The 13,644-nt window shown below is 64.7% G+C and overlaps 4 pseudogenes; all 4 read right to left on the reverse strand.

Moving 5' to 3' along the window:
- Positions 1-9: 9 nt before the first annotated feature.
- Positions 10-128, reverse strand: LOC142866533 (uncharacterized; annotated as a pseudogene).
- A 3,569-nt stretch (positions 129-3,697) lies between these two features.
- Positions 3,698-3,816, reverse strand: LOC142866695 (uncharacterized; annotated as a pseudogene).
- A 3,580-nt stretch (positions 3,817-7,396) lies between these two features.
- Positions 7,397-7,515, reverse strand: LOC142866540 (uncharacterized; annotated as a pseudogene).
- A 3,577-nt stretch (positions 7,516-11,092) lies between these two features.
- LOC142866541 (uncharacterized) lies at positions 11,093-11,211 on the reverse strand (annotated as a pseudogene).
- Positions 11,212-13,644: the final 2,433 nt, after the last annotated feature.

Below are 13,644 nucleotides of genomic sequence, written 5' to 3' on the forward strand. Positions count from 1 at the left end.
AAAAAAAAAAGCCTAGGGCACCCGGGATTCCCAGGCGGTCTCCCATCCAAGTACTAACCAGGCCCGACGCTGCTTAGCTTCGGAGATCAGACGAGATGGGGCGCGTTCGGGGTGGTGTGGCCCTAGACCGCGGAGGGCGCCCCTGCCCCGCTCAAGAGGCCAGCCTCACCGCGCTTCCCCGCGATAGCGCTGAGCCGCGCCGGGCCTGTGCAGTTGGCCGGCCCGGTCGGGCGGACTCCGGAGGACTGAGGTGAGGGACGGGGCGGGGTGGGGTGGGGTGGGGGGCTGTCTACACACACACACACACACACACACACACACACACACACACACAGACACGATGCGCCTCCACGGCTGGACCCGCCAAGGTGGAGACCTTCCAGCCCCCCTCCTCTCCTCACCTCGCCTCCTTCACCTACCCGCCCCCACCCCCAGCGCGCCGCCGCTGACTGCGCACGCGCGCTCACCCTTTGACCCCAGCCAGGGGCCGCCCTCCCGCACAACCCCTGTCAGCTGCGCCCCCGCCCTGTGGGTGGGCGGGCTGCCGCCTATTCCCCAGGGCCAGGGCTGGGGCACAGCGCATGGGGGAGGGGAGCGAGTGTAGGGGCGTCTCTCGGGATGTGTCCCATGGCTGGGGTGGGGCGGGGTGGTTTGGGGGGCGCTGAAGAAATCAGTCCCCTCCATCTCCTACCTCTGGAAAACCCCCAAGCCCTTGGAGAACTGCCGGCACCGCTCCCGTGGGGGCCGGGACCCTGCTCCGTGTCCTCCTGTGGCCCAGTCCAAGGGGCCTGGGCCTGGCCCGGGGCTGGATTGGACCCCAACCACCCTCGGGTGTGGACTTGCTAAAAGCCGGCGATTAGATATTGGATTCGAGCTTCCTTGAGGTCATTTCACTAATGAGTGCACCGGAAAGAGTTTCCTAATCCATCTGTGAGGGTGGCAACTGAAAGAGAATTTTAAAGCTGACAGAATAGGCGAGGAAAGGCATAGGAGATTTCCACACCCAGTAAGGCAGACTTTCCCGAAATGGAAGAAAGAAACGAGCAAACAGAGACACCGGTAGCCCGCCCGGATCAGAGTCGGCTCCTTAGAGAAAGCACCCTGACCAGGTTCACCCGTGGGTGGGTGGCGAGCCAGTGGCATTCAGAAGCGCGAGGCCCGCAGTCTGTGCAGAAGACACCTGCACTCGGGTGTGTGTGGCGGCGCGATTCCCAAGCAGCTCCAAATGGTAATCCAAAGAGAAGCCAGGGAGTTCCCAAGGCCCCAGGTGTCCTCAGCCCACGACTGGCTGCTGTGGGAATGCGAAGCCCGGCTCCTTGTCTCAGAGCGGGACAACCAGGAGGTGTGACGACGTACACCCCGGGGTTCCCAGGAGGATCAGGCTGAAGCTGGTACTTGGCCTGAAAATGTCCCCTCGCATGGGCACCCCCTTCCGCTTCCGGCTCCTCTGCTCCCGGTGCCCCTCCATCCAGGGGCCAGACTTTAAGAAGTCACCCGCAGGAGAATCCTGGTCCCAAAGGAGCCTTCTGGGGGACCCGTGCTGAGAGAGGTTGTGGGCATGGCCCGCTGGGGCTCTGCCCGGCCCAGGGCTGGGAGATGCCACCTCCCAGCTCCGGGTCCCTGCAGGAAGCGTTGGCAAGCACAGGGCCAGTCCCCCAAAGGCCCAGGTGCAGGGAGCCCAGGCCAAGCAGCCTGTGGAAGAAGCCACATGCCGTGCCACCCCGGGAACACGACTGCAGGTCGCGGCCCCTCCCGCCTCCTCCCCGACATGGCGCAGGGCTCAGAGACACCTGAGACGCTGCTACCAAAGTCCAAAGGGCATCGGTTGCTCCTCCAAAGCACCCGAGCAGACCGCGTTGTCCAGCCAGCCCCTGGGCCTCCCTGGGGTGCCCAGCACAAAAGTGCAGACAACCCCCGGACTCGCAATCTCAGTTTGAGGATGTTCCTGCCATTCTAAGGACCCGCAGGCCAGCTGGGCCTTCAGGCAGGACAGAGAGCCCCGGAATCCGACGTGGAGAGCTGCGTGGACGTCCCCATCAGGAGGCGGTCCCCACCTCCGAGGCTCTCCCCTTGCGGGGAGCGGCAGCCCCAGGGCCTCAGGGAAGACACCAGGCTGGGCCCCCGCGGCACAGCGGGGCACGTCCCCGGCACAGCGGGGCACGTCCCCGTCCCCGGCAGGCAGGCGACTTAGCGATGCCTGCGCCAGACTGCTGCGGCCGCCCTGCTGCCGGGTTCCTGGAGGGCTTCCTGGAAGCAGCGTCCACACCAAGCCCCTGGAAGGCCCAGGCGACGGAGGAGCCGGTCAGGCAGGGGCCGAGGACGGTGACGGGCGGGGAGGAGCGTGTCAGGCAGGGGCCGAGGACGGTGACAGGCCGGGCGGGAAGGAGCCGGTCAGGCGGGGGCCCAGGACAGTGACGGGCCTGGCCGGGGAGGAGCGAGTCAGGCAGTGGCCCAGGTGGTGGGCCGGGCGGAGAGGAGCCTGTCAGGCAGGGGCAGAGGACGGTGACGGTGACGGTGACGGGGCGGGAAGGGGCCGGTCAGGCAGGGGCAGGGGCCGAGGACAGTGACGGGCCTGGCGGGGGAGGAGCGCGTCAGGCAGGGGCAGAGGAGACGGGCTGGGTAAGGGGTAGGGTGACAGTTAGGGCACAATTCACAATCGCAAAGATGTGGAAGCGACCCGAGTGCCCATCCATCCAGGAGTGCATTAGTAACATGTGGCGCGTGGACACCACAGAGTGCCATTCGGCTGTGAGGAGCAGCGGTGAGGGGGCGCCTCTCGTGTTCTCCTGGCCAGAGCTGGAACCCGTTCCAGTAGGCCAGGTGTCCCAAGAACGGACACACGAGCACCACGTGCGCGCGCTCACCGGCAAATTGGTAGGAACGGATGGACACCTAAGTGGACAGCGAGGAATCACCTTCATCGGGTGGGTGTCGGGCGGGCGTGGGGAGGGGGTGGGCATACACATCCATTAGGGAGGGGGTGGGTGCGCACCGACTGGGGGATGGGCGCACTTGAAGCTCTGACCCGAGGGGGGAGGCGGGGAAAGAGCAATGCACCCGACCTGAACATTGGTACCCCCACAATACGCTGGGAGAGAATGAGAAATAAATAAGGAGACAGGGGGGAGGGGGGCACGGGCAACACATGTCACCTCAATACTTGTACTCCCATCATCTGCTAGAAAGGAGAGAGAAAAGAAAATGCAATAATAGAGATAAGAGACACTTTCTAAGAACATGAATCCGAAAAGAAAAGTAAAAGGAGGCCTGTCGAGCAGGTCTGGGTGTGACTCCGGATCCCCCAACCTCCAGTGCCACCACCAGAGATTCCTACGTGTAGCCCATAGAACCCCAAAAGCAACGGGACGAGTTCTGGTCACATACTCGCTCAAAGTGACATCCTGGAATCCTTCCGGAACTCCCTCCCCTCTCAGACTCTCCAGGTTTCCTCCAGCGTGTCGTTTCCCACAGACCAGACCTTTGGACTGAGACCGGACAGTCCAGATGGCACGCATGCTGCCCCGCGGCGGCGGTGTCCCGGCTTGGGACAAGAGGAGGCCCCACGGTGCGGGCTGGGGCGGCAGGCACCGCGGCGGGCGCTGAGGGTGGGGGTGATCCGCCGGACCGCCGCCCCGCCGCGCTCCCGGCAAGGGGACAGAGCAACAGGCAAAAAAAAAAAAAAAAAAAAAAAAAAAAAAGCCTAGGGCACCCGGGATTCCCAGGCGGTCTCCCATCCAAGTACTAACCAGGCCCGACGCTGCTTAGCTTCGGAGATCAGAGGAGACGGGGCGCGTTCGGGGTGGTGTGGCCCTAGACCGCGGAGGGCGCCCCTGCCCCGCTCAAGAGGCCAGCCTCACTGCGCTTCCCCGCGATAGCGCTGACCCGCGCCGGGCCTGTGCAGTTGGCCGACCCGGTCGGGCGGACTCCGGAGGACTGAGGTGAGGGACGGGGCGGGGTGGGGTGGGGTGGGGGGCTGTCTACACACACACACACACACACACACACACACACACACACACACACACACAAACACACACACACAGACACGATGCGCCTCCACGGCTGGACCCGCCAAGGTGGAGACCTTCCAGCCCCCCTCCTCTCCTCACCTCGCCTCCTTCACCTACCCGCCCCCACCCCCAGCGCGCCGCCGCTGACTGCGCACGCGCGCTCACCCTTTGACCCCAGCCAGGGGCCGCCCTCCCGCACAACCCCTGTCAGCTGCGCCCCCGCCCTGTGGGTGGGCGGGCTGCCGCCTATTCCCCAGGGCCAGGGCTGGGGCACAGCGCATGGGGGAGGGGAGCGAGTGTAGGGGCGTCTCTCGGGATGTGTCCCATGGCTGGGGTGGGGCGGGGTGGTTTGGGGGGCGCTGAAGAAATCAGTCCCCTCCATCTCCTACCTCTGGAAAACCCCCAAGCCCTTGGAGAACTGCCGGCACCGCTCCCGTGGGGGCCGGGACCCTGCTCCGTGTCCTCCTGTGGCCCAGTCCAAGGGGCCTGGGCCTGGCCCGGGGCTGGATTGGACCCCAACCACCCTCGGGTGTGGACTTGCTAAAAGCCGGCGATTAGATATTGGATTCGAGCTTCCTTGAGGTCATTTCACTAATGAGTGCACCGGAAAGAGTTTCCTAATCCATCTGTGAGGGTGGCAACTGAAAGAGAATTTTAAAGCTGACAGAATAGGCGAGGAAAGGCATAGGAGATTTCCACACCCAGTAAGGCAGACTTTCCCGAAATGGAAGAAAGAAACGAGCAAACAGAGACACCGGTAGCCCGCCCGGATCAGAGTCGGCTCCTTAGAGAAAGCACCCTGACCAGGTTCACCCGTGGGTGGGTGGCGAGCCAGTGGCATTCAGAAGCGCGAGGCCCGCAGTCTGTGCAGAAGACACCTGCACTCGGGTGTGTGTGGCGGCACGATTCCCAAGCAGCTCCAAATGGTAATCCAAAGAGAAGCCAGGGAGTTCCCAAGGCCCCAGGTGTCCTCAGCCCACGACTGGCTGCTGTGGGAATGCGAAGCCCGGCTCCTTGTCTCAGAGCGGGACAACCAGGAGGTGTGACGACGTACACCCCGGGGTTCCCAGGAGGATCAGGCTGAAGCTGGTACTTGGCCTGAAAATGTCCCCTCGCATGGGCACCCCCTTCCGCTTCCGGCTCCTCTGCTCCCGGTGCCCCTCCATCCAGGGGCCAGACTTTAAGAAGTCACCCGCAGGAGAATCCTGGTCCCAAAGGAGCCTTCTGGGGGACCCGTGCTGAGAGAGGTTGTGGGCATGGCCCGCTGGGGCTCTGCCCGGCCCAGGGCTGGGAGATGCCACCTCCCAGCTCCGGGTCCCTGCAGGAAGCGTTGGCAAGCACAGGGCCAGTCCCCCAAAGGCCCAGGTGCAGGGAGCCCAGGCCAAGCAGCCTGTGGAAGAAGCCACATGCCGTGCCACCCCGGGAACACGACTGCAGGTCGCGGCCCCTCCCGCCTCCTCCCCGACATGGCGCAGGGCTCAGAGACACCTGAGACGCTGCTACCAAAGTCCAAAGGGCATCGGTTGCTCCTCCAAAGCACCCGAGCAGACCGCGTTGTCCAGCCAGCCCCTGGGCCTCCCTGGGGTGCCCAGCACAAAAGTGCAGACAACCCCCGGACTCGCAATATCAGTTTGAGGATGTTCCTGCCATTCTAAGGACCCGCAGGCCAGCTGGGCCTTCAGGCAGGACAGAGAGCCCCGGAATCCGACGTGGAGAGCTGCGTGGACGTCCCCATCAGGAGGCGGTCCCCACCTCCGAGGCTCTCCCCTTGCGGGGAGCGGCAGCCCCAGGGCCTCAGGGAAGACACCAGGCTGGGCCCCCGCGGCACAGCGGGGCACGTCCCCGTCCCCGGCAGGCAGGCGACTTAGCGATGCCTGCGCCAGACTGCTGCGGCCGCCCTGCTGCCGGGTTCCTGGAGGGCTTCCTGGAAGCAGCGTCCACACCAAGCCCCTGGAAGGCCCAGGCGACGGAGGAGCCGGTCAGGCAGGGGCCGAGGACGGTGACGGGCGGGGAGGAGCGTGTCAGGCAGGGGCCGAGGACGGTGACAGGCCGGGCGGGAAGGAGCCGGTCAGGCGGGGGCCCAGGACAGTGACGGGCCTGGCCGGGGAGGAGCGAGTCAGGCAGTGGCCCAGGTGGTGGGCCGGGCGGAGAGGAGCCTGTCAGGCAGGGGCAGAGGACGGTGACGGTGACGGTGACGGTGACGGGCCGGGGCGGGAAGGGGCCGGTCAGGCAGGGGCAGGGGCCGAGGACAGTGACGGGCCTGGCGGGGGAGGAGCGCGTCAGGCAGGGGCAGAGGAGACGGGCTGGGTAAGGGGTAGGGTGACAGTTAGGGCACAATTCACAATCGCAAAGATGTGGAAGCGACCCGAGTGCCCATCCATCCAGGAGTGCATTAGTAACATGTGGCGCGTGGACACCACGGAGTGCCATTCGGCTGTGAGGAGCAGCGGTGAGGGGGCGCCTCTCGTGTTCTCCTGGCCAGAGCTGGAACCCGTTCCAGTAGGCCAGGTGTCCCAAGAACGGACACACGAGCACCACGTGCGCGCGCTCACCGGCAAATTGGTAGGAACGGATGGACACCTAAGTGGACAGCGAGGAATCACCTTCATCGGGTGGGTGTCGGGCGGGCGTGGGGAGGGGGTGGGCATACACATCCATTAGGGAGGGGGTGGGTGCGCACCGACTGGGGGATGGGCGCACTTGAAGCTCTGACCCGAGGGGGGAGGCGGGGAAAGAGCAATGCACCCGACCTGAACATTGGTACCCCCACAATACGCTGGGAGAGAATGAGAAATAAATAAGGAGACAGGGGGGAGGGGGGCACGGGCAACACATGTCACCTCAATACTTGTACTCCCATCATCTGCTAGAAAGGAGAGAGAAAAGAAAATGCAATAATAGAGATAAGAGACACTTTCTAAGAACATGAATCCGAAAAGAAAAGTAAAAGGAGGCCTGTCGAGCAGGTCTGGGTGTGACTCCGGATCCCCCAACCTCCAGTGCCACCACCAGAGATTCCTACGTGTAGCCCATAGAACCCCAAAAGCAACGGGACGAGTTCTGGTCACATACTCGCTCAAAGTGACATCCTGGAATCCTTCCGGAACTCCCTCCCCTCTCAGACTCTCCAGGTTTCCTCCAGCGTGTCGTTTCCCACAGACCAGACCTTTGGACTGAGACCGGACAGTCCAGATGGCACGCATGCTGCCCCGCGGCGGCGGTGTCCCGGCTTGGGACAAGAGGAGGCCCCACGGTGCGGGCTGGGGCGGCAGGCACCGCGGCGGGCGCTGAGGGTGGGGGTGATCCGCCGGACCGCCGCCCCGCCGCGCTCCCGGCAAGGGGACAGAGCAACAGGCAAAAAAAAAAAAAAAAAAAAAAAAAAAAAAAGCCTAGGGCACCCGGGATTCCCAGGCGGTCTCCCATCCAAGTACTAACCAGGCCCGACGCTGCTTAGCTTCGGAGATCAGACGAGACGGGGCGCGTTCGGGGTGGTGTGGCCCTAGACCGCGGAGGGCGCCCCTGCCCCGCTCAAGAGGCCAGCCTCACTGCGCTTCCCCGCGATAGCGCTGACCCGCGCCGGGCCTGTGCAGTTGGCCGACCCGGTCGGGCGGACTCCGGAGGACTGAGGTGAGGGACGGGGCGGGGTGGGGTGGGGTGGGGGGCTGTCTACACACACACACACACACACACACACACACACACACACACACACACAAACACACACACACAGACACGATGCGCCTCCACGGCTGGACCCGCCAAGGTGGAGACCTTCCAGCCCCCCTCCTCTCCTCACCTCGCCTCCTTCACCTACCCGCCCCCACCCCCAGCGCGCCGCCGCTGACTGCGCACGCGCGCTCACCCTTTGACCCCAGCCAGGGGCCGCCCTCCCGCACAACCCCTGTCAGCTGCGCCCCCGCCCTGTGGGTGGGCGGGCTGCCGCCTATTCCCCAGGGCCAGGGCTGGGGCACAGCGCATGGGGGAGGGGAGCGAGTGTAGGGGCGTCTCTCGGGATGTGTCCCATGGCTGGGGTGGGGCGGGGTGGTTTGGGGGGCGCTGAAGAAATCAGTCCCCTCCATCTCCTACCTCTGGAAAACCCCCAAGCCCTTGGAGAACTGCCGGCACCGCTCCCGTGGGGGCCGGGACCCTGCTCCGTGTCCTCCTGTGGCCCAGTCCAAGGGGCCTGGGCCTGGCCCGGGGCTGGATTGGACCCCAACCACCCTCGGGTGTGGACTTGCTAAAAGCCGGCGATTAGATATTGGATTCGAGCTTCCTTGAGGTCATTTCACTAATGAGTGCACCGGAAAGAGTTTCCTAATCCATCTGTGAGGGTGGCAACTGAAAGAGAATTTTAAAGCTGACAGAATAGGCGAGGAAAGGCATAGGAGATTTCCACACCCAGTAAGGCAGACTTTCCCGAAATGGAAGAAAGAAACGAGCAAACAGAGACACCGGTAGCCCGCCCGGATCAGAGTCGGCTCCTTAGAGAAAGCACCCTGACCAGGTTCACCCGTGGGTGGGTGGCGAGCCAGTGGCATTCAGAAGCGCGAGGCCCGCAGTCTGTGCAGAAGACACCTGCACTCGGGTGTGTGTGGCGGCACGATTCCCAAGCAGCTCCAAATGGTAATCCAAAGAGAAGCCAGGGAGTTCCCAAGGCCCCAGGTGTCCTCAGCCCACGACTGGCTGCTGTGGGAATGCGAAGCCCGGCTCCTTGTCTCAGAGCGGGACAACCAGGAGGTGTGACGACGTACACCCCGGGGTTCCCAGGAGGATCAGGCTGAAGCTGGTACTTGGCCTGAAAATGTCCCCTCGCATGGGCACCCCCTTCCGCTTCCGGCTCCTCTGCTCCCGGTGCCCCTCCATCCAGGGGCCAGACTTTAAGAAGTCACCCGCAGGAGAATCCTGGTCCCAAAGGAGCCTTCTGGGGGACCCGTGCTGAGAGAGGTTGTGGGCATGGCCCGCTGGGGCTCTGCCCGGCCCAGGGCTGGGAGATGCCACCTCCCAGCTCCGGGTCCCTGCAGGAAGCGTTGGCAAGCACAGGGCCAGTCCCCCAAAGGCCCAGGTGCAGGGAGCCCAGGCCAAGCAGCCTGTGGAAGAAGCCACATGCCGTGCCACCCCGGGAACACGACTGCAGGTCGCGGCCCCTCCCGCCTCCTCCCCGACATGGCGCAGGGCTCAGAGACACCTGAGACGCTGCTACCAAAGTCCAAAGGGCATCGGTTGCTCCTCCAAAGCACCCGAGCAGACCGCGTTGTCCAGCCAGCCCCTGGGCCTCCCTGGGGTGCCCAGCACAAAAGTGCAGACAACCCCCGGACTCGCAATATCAGTTTGAGGATGTTCCTGCCATTCTAAGGACCCGCAGGCCAGCTGGGCCTTCAGGCAGGACAGAGAGCCCCGGAATCCGACGTGGAGAGCTGCGTGGACGTCCCCATCAGGAGGCGGTCCCCACCTCCGAGGCTCTCCCCTTGCGGGGAGCGGCAGCCCCAGGGCCTCAGGGAAGACACCAGGCTGGGCCCCCGCGGCACAGCGGGGCACGTCCCCGTCCCCGGCAGGCAGGCGACTTAGCGATGCCTGCGCCAGACTGCTGCGGCCGCCCTGCTGCCGGGTTCCTGGAGGGCTTCCTGGAAGCAGCGTCCACACCAAGCCCCTGGAAGGCCCAGGCGACGGAGGAGCCGGTCAGGCAGGGGCCGAGGACGGTGACGGGCGGGGAGGAGCGTGTCAGGCAGGGGCCGAGGACGGTGACAGGCCGGGCGGGAAGGAGCCGGTCAGGCGGGGGCCCAGGACAGTGACGGGCCTGGCCGGGGAGGAGCGAGTCAGGCAGTGGCCCAGGTGGTGGGCCGGGCGGAGAGGAGCCTGTCAGGCAGGGGCAGAGGACGGTGACGGTGACGGTGACGGTGACGGGCCGGGGCGGGAAGGGGCCGGTCAGGCAGGGGCAGGGGCCGAGGACAGTGACGGGCCTGGCGGGGGAGGAGCGCGTCAGGCAGGGGCAGAGGAGACGGGCTGGGTAAGGGGTAGGGTGACAGTTAGGGCACAATTCACAATCGCAAAGATGTGGAAGCGACCCGAGTGCCCATCCATCCAGGAGTGCATTAGTAACATGTGGCGCGTGGACACCACGGAGTGCCATTCGGCTGTGAGGAGCAGCGGTGAGGGGGCGCCTCTCGTGTTCTCCTGGCCAGAGCTGGAACCCGTTCCAGTAGGCCAGGTGTCCCAAGAACGGACACACGAGCACCACGTGCGCGCGCTCACCGGCAAATTGGTAGGAACGGATGGACACCTAAGTGGACAGCGAGGAATCACCTTCATCGGGTGGGTGTCGGGCGGGCGTGGGGAGGGGGTGGGCATACACATCCATTAGGGAGGGGGTGGGTGCGCACCGACTGGGGGATGGGCGCACTTGAAGCTCTGACCCGAGGGGGGAGGCGGGGAAAGAGCAATGCACCCGACCTGAACATTGGTACCCCCACAATACGCTGGGAGAGAATGAGAAATAAATAAGGAGACAGGGGGGAGGGGGGCACGGGCAACACATGTCACCTCAATACTTGTACTCCCATCATCTGCTAGAAAGGAGAGAGAAAAGAAAATGCAATAATAGAGATAAGAGACACTTTCTAAGAACATGAATCCGAAAAGAAAAGTAAAAGGAGGCCTGTCGAGCAGGTCTGGGTGTGACTCCGGATCCCCCAACCTCCAGTGCCACCACCAGAGATTCCTACGTGTAGCCCATAGAACCCCAAAAGCAACGGGACGAGTTCTGGTCACATACTCGCTCAAAGTGACATCCTGGAATCCTTCCGGAACTCCCTCCCCTCTCAGACTCTCCAGGTTTCCTCCAGCGTGTCGTTTCCCACAGACCAGACCTTTGGACTGAGACCGGACAGTCCAGATGGCACGCATGCTGCCCCGCGGCGGCGGTGTCCCGGCTTGGGACAAGAGGAGGCCCCACGGTGCGGGCTGGGGCGGCAGGCACCGCGGCGGGCGCTGAGGGTGGGGGTGATCCGCCGGACCGCCGCCCCGCCGCGCTCCCGGCAAGGGGACAGAGCAACAGGCAAAAAAAAAAAAAAAAAAAAAAAAAAAAAAGCCTAGGGCACCCGGGATTCCCAGGCGGTCTCCCATCCAAGTACTAACCAGGCCCGACGCTGCTTAGCTTCGGAGATCAGACGAGACGGGGCGCGTTCGGGGTGGTGTGGCCCTAGACCGCGGAGGGCGCCCCTGCCCCGCTCAAGAGGCCAGCCTCACTGCGCTTCCCCGCGATAGCGCTGACCCGCGCCGGGCCTGTGCAGTTGGCCGACCCGGTCGGGCGGACTCCGGAGGACTGAGGTGAGGGACGGGGCGGGGTGGGGTGGGGTGGGGGGCTGTCTACACACACACACACACACACACACACACACACACACACACACACACAAACACACACACACAGACACGATGCGCCTCCACGGCTGGACCCGCCAAGGTGGAGACCTTCCAGCCCCCCTCCTCTCCTCACCTCGCCTCCTTCACCTACCCGCCCCCACCCCCAGCGCGCCGCCGCTGACTGCGCACGCGCGCTCACCCTTTGACCCCAGCCAGGGGCCGCCCTCCCGCACAACCCCTGTCAGCTGCGCCCCCGCCCTGTGGGTGGGCGGGCTGCCGCCTATTCCCCAGGGCCAGGGCTGGGGCACAGCGCATGGGGGAGGGGAGCGAGTGTAGGGGCGTCTCTCGGGATGTGTCCCATGGCTGGGGTGGGGCGGGGTGGTTTGGGGGGCGCTGAAGAAATCAGTCCCCTCCATCTCCTACCTCTGGAAAACCCCCAAGCCCTTGGAGAACTGCCGGCACCGCTCCCGTGGGGGCCGGGACCCTGCTCCGTGTCCTCCTGTGGCCCAGTCCAAGGGGCCTGGGCCTGGCCCGGGGCTGGATTGGACCCCAACCACCCTCGGGTGTGGACTTGCTAAAAGCCGGCGATTAGATATTGGATTCGAGCTTCCTTGAGGTCATTTCACTAATGAGTGCACCGGAAAGAGTTTCCTAATCCATCTGTGAGGGTGGCAACTGAAAGAGAATTTTAAAGCTGACAGAATAGGCGAGGAAAGGCATAGGAGATTTCCACACCCAGTAAGGCAGACTTTCCCGAAATGGAAGAAAGAAACGAGCAAACAGAGACACCGGTAGCCCGCCCGGATCAGAGTCGGCTCCTTAGAGAAAGCACCCTGACCAGGTTCACCCGTGGGTGGGTGGCGAGCCAGTGGCATTCAGAAGCGCGAGGCCCGCAGTCTGTGCAGAAGACACCTGCACTCGGGTGTGTGTGGCGGCACGATTCCCAAGCAGCTCCAAATGGTAATCCAAAGAGAAGCCAGGGAGTTCCCAAGGCCCCAGGTGTCCTCAGCCCACGACTGGCTGCTGTGGGAATGCGAAGCCCGGCTCCTTGTCTCAGAGCGGGACAACCAGGAGGTGTGACGACGTACACCCCGGGGTTCCCAGGAGGATCAGGCTGAAGCTGGTACTTGGCCTGAAAATGTCCCCTCGCATGGGCACCCCCTTCCGCTTCCGGCTCCTCTGCTCCCGGTGCCCCTCCATCCAGGGGCCAGACTTTAAGAAGTCACCCGCAGGAGAATCCTGGTCCCAAAGGAGCCTTCTGGGGGACCCGTGCTGAGAGAGGTTGTGGGCATGGCCCGCTGGGGCTCTGCCCGGCCCAGGGCTGGGAGATGCCACCTCCCAGCTCCGGGTCCCTGCAGGAAGCGTTGGCAAGCACAGGGCCAGTCCCCCAAAGGCCCAGGTGCAGGGAGCCCAGGCCAAGCAGCCTGTGGAAGAAGCCACATGCCGTGCCACCCCGGGAACACGACTGCAGGTCGCGGCCCCTCCCGCCTCCTCCCCGACATGGCGCAGGGCTCAGAGACACCTGAGACGCTGCTACCAAAGTCCAAAGGGCATCGGTTGCTCCTCCAAAGCACCCGAGCAGACCGCGTTGTCCAGCCAGCCCCTGGGCCTCCCTGGGGTGCCCAGCACAAAAGTGCAGACAACCCCCGGACTCGCAATATCAGTTTGAGGATGTTCCTGCCATTCTAAGGACCCGCAGGCCAGCTGGGCCTTCAGGCAGGACAGAGAGCCCCGGAATCCGACGTGGAGAGCTGCGTGGACGTCCCCATCAGGAGGCGGTCCCCACCTCCGAGGCTCTCCCCTTGCGGGGAGCGGCAGCCCCAGGGCCTCAGGGAAGACACCAGGCTGGGCCCCCGCGGCACAGCGGGGCACGTCCCCGTCCCCGGCAGGCAGGCGACTTAGCGATGCCTGCGCCAGACTGCTGCGGCCGCCCTGCTGCCGGGTTCCTGGAGGGCTTCCTGGAAGCAGCGTCCACACCAAGCCCCTGGAAGGCCCAGGCGACGGAGGAGCCGGTCAGGCAGGGGCCGAGGACGGTGACGGGCGGGGAGGAGCGTGTCAGGCAGGGGCCGAGGACGGTGACAGGCCGGGCGGGAAGGAGCCGGTCAGGCGGGGGCCCAGGACAGTGACGGGCCTGGCCGGGGAGGAGCGAGTCAGGCAGTGGCCCAGGTGGTGGGCCGGGCGGAGAGGAGCCTGTCAGGCAGGGGCAGAGGACGGTGACGGTGACGGTGACGGTGACGGGCCGGGGCGGGAAGGGGCCGGTCAGGCAGGGGCAGGG

Source organism: Microcebus murinus, unplaced genomic scaffold (assembly GCF_040939455.1).
Source record: "Microcebus murinus isolate Inina unplaced genomic scaffold, M.murinus_Inina_mat1.0 scaf006_hap2_Mmur4.0, whole genome shotgun sequence".
Taxonomy (NCBI): domain Eukaryota; kingdom Metazoa; phylum Chordata; class Mammalia; order Primates; family Cheirogaleidae; genus Microcebus; species Microcebus murinus.